We start from the raw sequence: 12964 nt of genomic DNA on the forward strand, positions 1-12964 counted from the left end.
ATACCCAATTTCACCCCCAATATATCTTTAGGCAGGAGGAGTTGATGAAAACTTGTTGTTACTTTGGACGGTGGAATGGGATTGTAGGAATAGACGTATTCCTAACTAATAACTGAGGTCGACTCAGGAGAACAATCAAACAGGTCTTTAATGTAGGATTTGACGAATTCCAGAAAACAGCAGAGATCGACACAGGAGAGCCATTGTACAGGTCTTTACCGAACAGGGATGCCACGAGGACTGGCTAGGCAGTCCCGTGGTTCGCGTCGTGACATCATCGCGTTTGCCCGCGTTTTCCCACGCTTGGGTGGTCACGTGATTTGCGACATGATGTCATCGCGTTTGCCCGCATTTGGGCGGTCACGTGATTTGCGACGTGACGTCATTGCGTTTGCCCGCGTTTGGGTGGTCACGTGATTTGCGACGTGACGTCATCGCGTTTGCCCGTGCTCTTAAAGGGGCCACGCCCCGTACATGCAAACTCTGTATACAAAACCCAGTAATGCCCAACTGAATGGTACAGGTTAAGGCTGGTGTTAGAACATCGTTAAAGGGAATTATATACAGTTAGTTAGCTTAACCCAGTGGTACCACCACAGGATCCTCTTTAAACATCCAAGGTCTGGATGTCCACAGTCCTAATTTTGGTACTTTTTTAAATGTTGGTTTGATTTAATCTGTTCGGAAGTTAGTGTCTTCTTGTAAGTAAATGTCATTTCTTAGGAAACAAAACTGTAATTATAATCGAGAACAACTTTGCAGGCTTCAGTCTGTAGACCCTTCCTATAAAATATGCGGACAGATAGTCGCTCACCCTAGCTCAATGAATTAGTTATAATCGGTACTTTATACTGGGAACAGTGCCGGATTTATCACATTTCAGGCAGAAAATATTAGGATGGGCAGGAATGCAAAGAAAAACCAAAAGGCAAAACGTACGTATACTAAATGTTCGTTTTGGAACAGTTAATAATAAATTAGCAAAGCCATCCAGTAAATTGTTCCTGTCTTTGTTTTTTTTAGGGAAAACGGAAGAGAAACAGTGTAGTGTATGTAACCGTTCCACCTTTAAGAGAACTATTTTAAGGGTTGCACTACTTTATCTTGGCTGCTGTATACTGTAATACCGGTGGTGACCACACTGGTATATAAATGCTGTGTAATGATTTATTGGGCAGTTCCACCCTGACCTTCAACTAGTAAAGACCTGTTAAAGTTTACTCTTGTGGTCTGTGTAGTAATTCTCAATATAACACACAGACTTAACAGTGGCGACGAGTACGATCTTACCCTGCGGCAGAGATACATCCAAGGCAGTTTAACGGGCGTCGAGAAGAGGCATCCGCCCTCATCATTCTGCTGAGAGAAGACTCGAGTCTGCAGAGCAAAGGAAGAATTCTGACACGAAGCCTTCCATCAGCAACAGGCAGTGATCATCCCTTCTATCACGGTGGTGGGTAAGCCGATCAGCGATGAGCAGCAAGTCGGCCACGTTGGCTGTGAAATTGGGGAGGGAAGACCGGAGGAGATAAGGGTGGAGAACTCGACCACGGCCGGGGGGGAAAAGAGCCGGACAGAAGTCGGGGCCAGAGGCGCTGAGACTGGGGCAGCGTAAGGCACGGAAGCCGCGGTGAATACAAACGCAGCCGGTGTGAGAGACCGGGCTGCAAGTGGGCTGGGAGACGCAACAGCGTCGAGAGAGAGCTCGACCGCGACCGGTGAAAAAGGCCGGGCAGCTACCGAGGCCGCGAGGCGCAGCGACCGGGTCAGCGTAAGGCGCGGGAGAAATTTTTTTTAAAAACCGCGGAGAACTCAGCCGCAGCCGGGGGAAAGGACCGGACTGCAAGCTCGACCGTGACCGGTGAAAAAGCCGCGAGGCACAGCGACCAGGTCAGCGTAAGGCGCGGGAGAAAATAAAAAACCGCGGAGAACTCAGCCGCAGCCGGGGGAAAGGACCGGACTGCAAGAGGGGCTGGGAGGCACGATTTGAAAACCGCTGGGGAGGGCGAACGCAGCAATACGGCAATCGCCATTACAGCCAGCGGGGGAGAAAGGCAAACGCGGGAAGCCGCCATTTTAGTAGGCGGGGGAAGAAGACAAGCGCGGGAAACCGCCATTTAAAAAAAAAGAAAAGAAAAATTTCCTTTTGTTTCTCAAGAAGCTTGCGAGGATGCCTAAGCATGGTAACATCAACGATTTCGATCCCGATGTTGAAGATTGGGCCACGTATGTAGAACGCATAGAGATATATTGTAAGGCAAATAAAATATCAAATGAAGATAAAGCACTAACCTTACTAAACTCAATGGGTGCGAAGACATACGGGCTATTGAAGCATCTTCTATCACCAGCTAAACCGGCGGATCAGACTTTCGCTAATATTGTTGCTGTCCTGAAGGATCATTTGAACCCCACACCGCTGATGTTAGTGGAACGATTTAAATTTTATGCGAGAACGCAACTGAAAGAGGAAAGCAACGCAGAGTACTTAATTGAACTGCGTAAGTTAGCAAAATACTGTCAGTTTGGGGAAGGACTGACAGAGGCACTGAGAGACAAATCCATGTGCAGATTGTCGAAAGAAGGAACACAAAAGCGGCTGCTTGAAGAGAATGATCTTACACTTGATAAGGCTGTCACTGTTGCAGCATCGCACGAAGCCGCAGCGAGAGGCACTGCGGAAATGCAGCTGAAGGCAGCGGTACTCAGCGTAGATCAAATGGCTTTGGGTACAACGAAATGTTATCGTTGTGGAAAGACAACACACGATCAGAACCAATGCTGGTTTAAAAACCAGGAATGTAGAAAATGTGGCAAGCTTGGTCACATAGCTAAAGTATGCCGGTCAGGAAAGAAGACCAGCAACAAAAAGTCACCGCAGGAAAAGTGCAGCAAGGTACACAAGGTGGCTGAGAAGAGTTCGGATGAACAGAATTCGGATTCAGACTCCAACAGCAAGGAACTGGGTAGTCTGAGAATTCACAATGTGAGTAAGGAAGCTGACCGACAAACTATTTGGGTCACCCTGCAGATAACAGGAGTCCAAGTGAAGATGGAATTGGACACCGGATCGGCGTTGACGGTCATGAATAAGCAAGATTACAAAAGGTTATTCATACATATTCCCCTACGGGATATGGAGATAGTATTAAAGACATACACGGGGCAAAGAGTATACCCCATCGGAAGGATAAAAGTCAAGGTGGTACACAAGGGCAAAGAACACCAAGGAATGGACATATATGTACTACCTGAGGGAGGTCCACCACTTCTGGGACGGGAGTGGATCAGGAAAATAAATATGGACTGGCACTCCCTAAAAGCAATAACGGGAGATTCCGGAAAAAGAAAAGATGTCAAACATGCACGATTGTCCAGAATATTGGATGAGGGCATATGCAGCAGTGACAGTGACAAAGCAGAGAGTGAGAATTCGGTGAAGACAATCAGCTCAGACCCTGGAACTGATGATGGTAAGACCAGCCCATGTGCAAAAGACAAGTCTAAAATGGACTTGCAGACTAAGGATGGAAAAACGAAGGAGTGTACAAATGCTTCAGGAGAGAACAAAGTATCAGAACAGAATTCCACTGAACAACAACAACATAGTTTGACAGAGAATTCTGAGTCTGTCCAGTCTACAGACATGCACATTTCTGAGGAACATCGGGCTCGAACTCGACTCAATCTCAAACTACAACAGCAATTAGAACAAATGATTCACCGTTTTGAGCAAGAGATGAATGCAAAGAAAAAGTTCTTTGACACAGAGTTGGAGAATCTGGGAAGACAGCAGAAGCAGCTGATTGAGAAAATGGAGCAGGAACACACAAACCGTCTGCGCGAGGAGGCCAAACGAATCAAAGCTGATTCAGTTTCTGAAGGTGCGTGCCCTAATCTGGTGGAGCAGGATGTTCAGCAACTGAAGGCGCTTGTTAGCAGGTTGCAGGCAGGAAAGGCTGATTTGGTTGCCATGAATTCCGAGCTCCCACTGAAGTTGGGTGCAGCATCACCGAACGATTCATTTGTTGAAATTCGAACGGTGGAGGCTGCGGATGATGGCGAATTAAAAGCAACAAAGGACCCCCAGTGCAAGGTTACAAACAGCCCTGCAGCCTATACGTCAAAAACACATGACGACGATACTGGGAAACGTCTGATGTCAGAAGAGTTAACGGTCAGCCAACTCCTTCATATGCTGAGGGACAAGACTCTGAAATTGGAAAAACTTGAACACGAGCTTCAATCTTCAAAGGAAAGGGCTCCGGAGCTCTCAAAAGTTATTGAAACAGCTGAGGTTGCAACACAGACTGAGAAGATTGCAGCAGAGCAGCCCTTGGATGCCAAGAGTACGCTGACTCACGTCAATGTAGAACAACAGAACACTGAAACAGCTGCTCCAGTAGAGGGATTGAATAGTCCGAACAATCAATCTCTGAATGAAGTTGAAGTATTGAAATCACAAGTGATGTCATTAGTAAAAGACTTGCAGGAAGCCCAGAAAAAGCTGGATGAAGCTGAACACATGAAGAAGTCTCTTCAGGAGAGATGTCTGGGTGTGGAACAAAAGCTGGCTAACGTCCAGCTGGGCATGGAGGAGATGAGGCAACTTAAGTTTTCCAATGAAAAGCTGAAGCTGCAAGTGGAAAGCTTACAGTCAGAACAAAAAATTGAGCAGATGAAATTAGCAGATGAAAAATTGAACTTAGCAGATGAAAAATTGAAATTGGCAGAGGCAAAAGCTGAAGTGATGGAGGAAATAGAAGACAATAGAAAAGAAGCAGAAGATGACGACTCATCTGAACCATTATCACCCCTACCAGGTCACACACGTGGTCCCTCCGAACTGAGCCAAATCAGTCTGGAAGTAGAAAAACTTCCCAAGGTACTCGAGCCTTTAGAAGCCAGCAATGCTGGTTCTGAAGTTACGAAAGTTCAAGCTGTTAAGTCCAGTGAAGGACTATTAGATGAGTCAACCCAGCAACGAGAACCTACTACACCACCGAGAACTACTACACCACCGAGGCGTTATCCGGACCGAGTCAGGAAGCGCAGGAGGCGCCTCCGCAGAGACTGAATCTGTGAACTGTTTTTACATGAAGTTGTGTATATATGTTATGATGTTATGTTTAATGGGAATATATACTGTTAACCTAAAAAGGGAGGATTGTAGTGTATGTAACCGTTCCACCTTTAAGAGAACTATTTTAAGGGTTGCACTACTTTATCTTGGCTGCTGTATACTGTAATACCGGTGGTGACCACACCGGTATATAAGTGCTGTGTAATGATTTATTGGGCAGTTCCGCCCTGACCTTCAACTAGTAAAGACCTGTTAAAGTTTACTCTTGTGGCCTGTGTAGTAATTCTCAATATAACACACAGACTTAACAAACAGGAACCTAAATCCAATAAAAGGAAGAACCAGAGGGAGCACAGACAGGATGTCGCCATAAAGAGAAAGAAACAGGACATGGGGAATGGAAACAATACTGGAATAGGTATTCAACGTGTAGCCTATATAGCCCCAGCACAACAGTTTAACCTTTTAGAATAAAAATATCTCGAATAAAATAATGTCCGCGAGACCGACAGCAGCATTTCAGCACCCAAATAAAAAGCGCTTATTGCGCCTGCGTGCATTTTTGTTACAGTAATACTAATCGATTTCCCGTGGTTATAAAGGGGAGTGAAGAACCAATTGCAGTCTTCAGGTGAAAGGACAGGGCAGGGCGTAATTGGATGAGGGTGTGCAGATGTAATTCAGGCTCAATTTTAAAGTCAGACATTCTGTCCATATTTATTATTTTTATGTAATACTTTGACAAAACTTACGGCCATTGGGGAAGCAGAGCAGAGAAGGTTGCAATATAGGAGTTTCTCTGCGGCCCAGGGTTAGATAACAGAGGCGCTGCAACACCGCCACTGAAACGGTGCAATTACAAGGTGACAAGTTTACATGGGCAGTTTCTATATAAATGTGAACATAGGAATTTATAATGAAGCAAGTTGACATAGGAAGTACGTGCCTATTTTTATTTAATATAGATTTAGCGCATGGCATTCCCCAGTTAGCACACAGCAGATTGACACTACCGATTTAAGCCTAAAAATTACTGTTGGTTATATTAGTAGAGGAACAATTGTAATACATTTGTATAATGTTCCTCAATCCATCATTTTAATGCAGGTTTTAAGCCATTTATTTTAAATGGGTTAACGCCAATGCTAAAATAGTGAACAAAGCAATGTTGTATCATCCGCATTAAGCTAATAGCACCAACAGTGCTTTCTAGACTTTAAACTCTCAATAAGGATATTATCACATGGTCTGTACTCGAAACCTTAGCCTATCTTTCCTCTTTTTGGATGCTGACAGACGTGTGCTTCCAGAATTCTTTGGTTTTATTTCCAGCATTTGCAATAGGTCCTTTTAATACCATCACACTTCAGTGGAATAGTGTGTCCTGTGTCAATGTCAACCTACCCATTATACCCATTTATTTAATGTATCTTTTTTCTCATTAGTACTTTTTTAAAACAAGGTGCAAAATTGATCGAGCATAGCTTGCCATGCTTTCCCCATTCAAACAAGAGTGACAGATGCAATACTGAGCTTTTTCCTGTTTCTCCCCAGTTTTTTGCTCTCTGCTCCACAAATCACTGACTCTTGTTCGGATGTGGTTCCACAGGCAGTCCTCTGGAACCTAATCTAAATTGTCCATTCTTCATCTGTGACCCCAGATAATGAGTGTTTTCAGACTAGAATAGTGATTAATATAATGAATGGACTGACCTGTTCAATTCAACCCCAATTAAAACAAATGTTGCTGTTATTTTATTATCCATTAATGATCGCAAAAGAAGTACAATATCATCTGCATTGGATTTGTTGCACTTGCATTGAGTTCTTTCTTTGACTGCTGTGGTTTTACTCTACTGCAGGTTATGTTGGGCTGGTTAACCAAGGAGCCACTTGTTATCTGAACACGTTGCTTCAGACTTTCTTCATGACCCCAGAATTCAAGAAAATTACATGCAGGTTGGTGCAAGTATTATAAGTAAAGTATGCCTGAGTTCATTCAATGCTTTACTTCTTTGGCCCAATATTTCATAAATATCAAAATATGTTATTGCCAGCAATGAAATTTGGTAAATATCTGACTGTAACTCACTAACTCAGGTTACCCTGTAAGGTTGACTGGTAGAGATGTTTGTCATATCACACTGCTGGCCATGGGAGGAGCTCTAGCAAAATATTAAAGAGTTTCTGTAATTCTTGAACTAACTCCTGCTCATCAAACACAACAGACTCCCTGCAGAAAAGAAAAGGAGCTCAAGCATCTGTTACCAACTGCAGAAGCTGTTTAAAGAGATGGAAGAACATCGTGGATATGCTGTGACTACAGATGGCATTCTTTTAAGCCTGGGGATGAACAGACAAGATGGTAAATAAATGTTAAGATGTATTTCTTAATAAAATGTTATTAAGAAAATTACATTGGATTGCGAATAACATCTGACAACTTATATAACACTAAAAAGATTATTTTAAAGGAGTAGCGTAGTAAGTGTTGCTATCGGGGGAGATGTTGAGTGGAGGCTAATGAAGACAAAAGTCAGAGAGAGAGTCATTGCCAGACCACTTTTGTATACTTTGTCACCACAGAGTAACTTTGGTGGAGGCCTGGGAACAAGTCATCTGCACACCGTGCAAGCTGCAGTTGGTGCTTGGCCCAAAGGTATAGCGACAACTTACAATTTTGTAGTGTTTGTTAAATAGAAAGAGACTTCTCAGAGCACTTTACAGGCTGACGGACCCTACCACTTGTACCTGGGTATGTTTGTAGAGCAGTGACTGAGCTATGGCATCTGCTGTGTCATGACTCAGAGACAACATAAACAATTGGCTCTTCCCATTGCTGTCACAGTCACAATGGCTTTAAACTTCTACGCCCGGAGCCTCAGTCCACATCTGCCAGTCCTCAGATCGTATATCAGTATAAAGCAAGTGAGTAATGCTATGTATGCCAGGGGAAACACCTTTATCTCTTTTCCTATGGAAAAAAGACACCCGTTGCAAATGGCACATAACATTTTCTGCTTCCCAAGAGTCCAGGATAGTATAGCTGGAACACATCAATCTGACTTATACCAATAAATATGGGGAAAAAAAGGAATAAACACAACATTGGTAATTATGCCATTAAATATATTAGTTATTTTTGTTTAAGTTTTAGAACAGCAAGACTTAGAAGAATATTTCCGACTCATATTGAACAAAGCCGCCACTGAGCTGGATGGATCAGACATATTCCAGGTATATTTATATCTCTGGCACTTTGGTTCACACCAGACTTGGAATGAATGATTGTTAATTCCGCCTCTATGGAAAAAAATAAATATTTTTTAGAACATCTTATCACGTCTTTCAGAAATGCTCCTAAACATTTCACATGAATTACTTTGAAATTAAGTAACTGTTGCTATGTAGGGAAACATAGCAGCCATTTTGTGCACAGCAAGATCCTACAAACAACAATGAGATTAACGACTGGTTAGCCAATCATTCATTTATTCGGGTCTCCTGGTTAGGTTGGCACTGTCAGCGTGCCACTGGTTATGGCCCTGATAACGGGCCATAACCAGTTCCCATGCTATTATTTGTTTTTTGATTTCACTGTTAACAAGAGTCAGAATAGAGAGATGGTATATCTGAGAGTGATTGGGTGAAAAAGATTTTTGTTTTGATTCTCACTGGATGTAAGCCATCAAAGTAAGAAGTAAAATCCAGGTCTATGGTTTTGCTACCAGGATCAGAAAGCTGAATTTAGTAGTGTAATTGTGGAGAGCCAGCTCACAGATGCCAGACTACTGAAACCCAAACTAAACATGCACCAATGTAAGAAGTCACACAACACCAGGTTATAGTCCAACAGCTTTATTTGAAATCACAAGCTTTCGGAGCGCTGCTCCTTCATCAGGTGAAGTGGAGAAATGCATAAAGACACAGCTTATATAGTCAGAGAATAATGTCAGATGTTTACAGGTAATCTTTCCAACTGCCATTTATCACACCTCGGCAGAGAGATAATCACAGCAATCAAAGGTGTGAATGGTGTCCAAACAGGTCAGTCAGGAAAACATTACACCAAAGAACAATGAGGTGGGGTCACAAGGGGTCAAATGTTGCAGATGTTGGGGTCTGTATGAAAAACAAAAAAACAGACAAAAAACATTTTTTCTGCTGGAAATCACAGCAGGTCCAGCCACATCTGTGTAGAGAGAACAAGCCAATGACGACTCGAGTCTGGATGACCCTACGTCAGGTGGGGTTACATGTAGCGTGACATGAACCCAAGATCCTGGTTGAGGCCGTCCTCATGGGTGCGGAACTTGGCTATCAGTTTCTGCTCAACGATTTTGCGTTGTCGTGTGTCTCGAAGGCCGCCTTGGAGAATGCTTACCCGAAGATCAGAGGCTGAATGTCCTTGACTGCTGAAGTGTTCCCCGACTGGGAGGGAACACTCCTGCCTGGCGATTGTTGCGCGGTGTCCGTTCATCCGTTGTCGCAGTGTCTGCATGGTCTCGCCGATGTACCATGCTCCGGGGCATCCTTTCCTGCAACGTATGAGGTAGACAACGTTGGCCGAGTCACATGAGTATGTACCATGTACCTGGTGGGTGGTGTCCTCACGTGTGATGATGGTATCTGTGTTGATGATCTGGCATGTCTTGCAGAGGTTGCTGTGGCAGGGTTGTGTGGTGTCGTGGTCGCTGTTCTCCTGAAAGCTGGGTAATTTGCTGCGAACGATGGTCTGTTTGAGGTTAGGCGGCTGTTTGAAGGCGAGTAGTGGAGGCATGGGGATAGCCTTAGCGAGGTGTTCGTCATCATCGATGACATGTTGAAGGCTGTGAAGAACATGGCGTAGTTTCTCCGCTCCAGTGAAGTACTGGACGACGAAGGGTACTCTGTTGGTTGTGTCCCGTGTTTGTCTTCTGAGGAGGTCTATGCGATTTTTTGCTGTGGCCCTTTGGAACTGTCGATCGACGAGTCGAGCATCATATCCCGTTCTTACGAGGGCATCTTTCAGCATCTGTAGGTGTCCATCGCGTTCCTCCTCGTCTGAGCAGATCCTGTGTATTTGCAGGGCTTGTCCATAGGGGATGGCTTCTTTAATGTGGCTAGGGTGGAAGCTGGAGAAGTGGAGCATCGTGAGATTGTCCGTGGGCTTGCGGTAGAGTGAAGTGCTGAGGTGTCCGTCTTTGATGGAGCTTCGTGTGTCCAAGAATGAAACCGATTCTGAGGAGTAGTCCATGGTGAGTTTGATGGTGGGATGGAACATGTTGATGTTATCGTGTAGTCTTTTCAGTGATTCTTCGCCGTGGGTCCATAGGAAGAAAATGTCGTCGATGTATCTGGTGTATAGCGTTGGTTGGAGATCCTGTGCAGTGAAGAAGTCTTGCTTGAACTTGTGCATGAAGATGTTGGCATATTGGGGTGCGAATTTGGTCCCCATGGCTGTTCCGTGTGTTTGGGTAAAGAACTGGTTGTCGAAGGTGAAGACATTTTGGTCAAGGATGAAGTGGATGAGTTGTAGGATGGCGTCTGGAGATTGGCTGTTGTTGGTGTTGAGTACTGAGGCTGTCGCAGCGATGCCGTCATTGTGGGAGATACTGGTGCAGAGTGCTGAGACGTCCATCATGGCAAGGAGTGTTCCTGGTTCAACTGGTCCAGCTGCTGACATCTTGGGATTTGTGGAAGAATTCCCGGAGCCTCATTCTCCTAATGAATTCCTCTGTGTCTGCCGCGAGACCGATGGGGTCCATTTTGGTGGTGGGGCAGAAATTGAGCCCTCGGCTGAGAACTTCAAATTTGTCTGGTTGAAGGGTGTGGTCGGACAGGTTGACGATGGACTTCCCTGTGGTTTCATCCATGGTACCGGGGGAGGCTTGGTTGCTGCTGCTGGTGATGCCGAGTTTCTCAAGCTTCCTGTTCTTGGTGTGCATGTAGGCAGCGTAGTTCCGTTGCCTCGTCTGTTTAGCGGTGTCTCATAGCTGGTCTGCTGTGTCCTGAGCACAGGCTGAGAACATGGACTCCATCTTGGCTTCGAGGTTGCGGCGTCTGCTGTAGAGCTGGTGTACGAGATGGAATTCTTCCACAAATCCCACGATGTCGGCAGCGAACCCAATGAGACAATCAATGATCTGGAACAGCAGACAGAGGGATCCGCAGTGCAGCAACCGAAGAAGAAAGAGTCAAATTGGACCCCTCCGGAGGGTCGCTGCCCTAAGCTTGACATGTATGCTCAAGCTGTCAGGCGATGCATCAATGCCAGATTCATCAGCTGCACTCACAAGACAGTCCAGAATGTCACCCAAGCACAATGCAACGCCATCCACGCACTCAAGACCAACCGCAACATCGTCATCAAACCAGGAGACAAAGGAGGAGCCATCGTCATACAGAACAGAACGGACTATTGCAAAGAAGCATACCGACAACTGGACAACCAGGAACACTACAGACAGTTACCCGCAGATCCAACCAAAGAACACACCCGCCAACTCAACAGACTGATCAAGACCTTCGATCCAGACCTTCAAAGCATCCTACGCGCTCTCATCCCATGTACTCCCCGCGTGGGAGTCTTCTACTGCCTCCCAAAGATACAAAAAGCCAACACACCCGGACGTCCTATCGTATCAGGCAACGGAACACTGTGTGAGAACCTCTCTGGATATGTCGAGGGCACCCTGAAACCCATCGTACAGGGAACCCCCAGCTTCTGTCGTGACACTACAGACTTCTTACAGAAACTCAGCACCCACGGATCAGTTGAACCAGGAACACTCCTCGCCACGATGGACGTCTCGGCACTCTACACCAGTATCCCCCACGATGACGGCATCGCTGCGACAGCCTCAGTACTCAACACCAACAACAGCCAATCTCCAGACGCCATCCTACAACTAATCCGCTTCATCCTTGACCACAATGTCTTCACCTTCAACAACCAGTTCTTTACCCAAACACACGGAACAGCCATGGGGACCAAATTTGCACCCCAATACGCCAACATCTTCATGCACAAGTTCGAGCAAGACTTCTTCGCTGCACAGGATCTCCAACCAACGCTATACACCAGATACATCGACGACATTTTCTTCCTATGGACCCACGGCGAAGAATCACTGAAAAGACTACACGATAACATCAACATGTTCCATCCCACCATCAAACTCACCATGGACTACTCCTCAGAATCGGTTCCATTCTTGGACACACAAATCTCCATCAAAGACGGACACCTCAGCACTTCACTCTACCGCAAGCCCACGGACAACCTCACGATGCTCCACTTCTCCAGCTTCCACCCTAACCATGTTAAAGAAGCCATCCCCTATGGACAAGCCCTGCGAATACACAGGATCTGCTCAGACGAGGAAGAACGTGATGGACACCTACAGATGCTGAAAGACACCCTCGTAAGAACGGGATATGACGCTCGACTCGTCGATCGACAGTTCCAACGGGCCACAGAGAAAAATCGCATAGACCTCCTCAGAAGACAAACACGGGACACAACCAACAGAGTACCCTTCATCGTCCAGTACTTCCCCAGAGCGGAGAAACTACGCCATGTTCTTCGCAGCCTTCAACATGTCATCGATGATGACGAACACCTCGCTAAGGCTATCCCCATGCCTCCACTACTCGCCTTCAAACAGCCGCCTAACCTCAAACAGACCATCGTTCGCAGCAAATTACCCAGCTTTCAGGAGAACAGCGACCACGACACCACACAACCCTGCCACAGCAACCTCTGCAAGACATGCCAGATCATCAACACAGATACCATCATCACACGTGAGGGCACCGCCCACCAGGTACATGGTACATACTCATGTGACTCAGCCAACGTTGTCTACCTCATACATTGCAGGAAAGGATGCCCCGGAG

General features: G+C 45.6%; 1 pseudogene; it reads left to right on the top strand.

The window, feature by feature from the left end:
- Positions 1-898: 898 nt before the first annotated feature.
- Positions 899-12964, top strand: part of LOC147115894 (uncharacterized) — a 42171-nt pseudogene continuing 30105 nt past the window's right edge.

Source organism: Somniosus microcephalus, chromosome 6 (genome assembly GCF_052327205.1).
Source record: "Somniosus microcephalus isolate GS21.2 chromosome 6, FLI_Smic_1.0, whole genome shotgun sequence".
Classification (NCBI taxonomy): Eukaryota; Metazoa; Chordata; class Chondrichthyes; order Squaliformes; family Somniosidae; genus Somniosus; species Somniosus microcephalus.